Source organism: Narcine bancroftii, chromosome 5 (assembly GCF_036971445.1).
Source record: "Narcine bancroftii isolate sNarBan1 chromosome 5, sNarBan1.hap1, whole genome shotgun sequence".
Lineage (NCBI taxonomy): Eukaryota > Metazoa > Chordata > Chondrichthyes > Torpediniformes > Narcinidae > Narcine > Narcine bancroftii.
In genome coordinates this window covers 227,124,191-227,124,401 of record NC_091473.1, presented here as the reverse complement: position 1 = coordinate 227,124,401, position 211 = coordinate 227,124,191, and positions in this window count along the sequence as shown.

Here is a 211-nt window from a genome sequence, read left to right as displayed (position 1 = left end):
GATGTCTTTTTATAAGTTAAAGTGGACTCCGTTTGCTAATTATATGCATTTAAGTTTGATTTAAATATATGTTTAAGCATGATATTTTAGTACTGATAAAAAAAATTTTTTTGTTGTTAGAATTTTTTTTAAGGTTAAGCTTTATCTCTTTTTTTGTAAGTGGGTATTTTTTTCCATATATATTGTTAATTTTATTAACTCTTCACTCTTA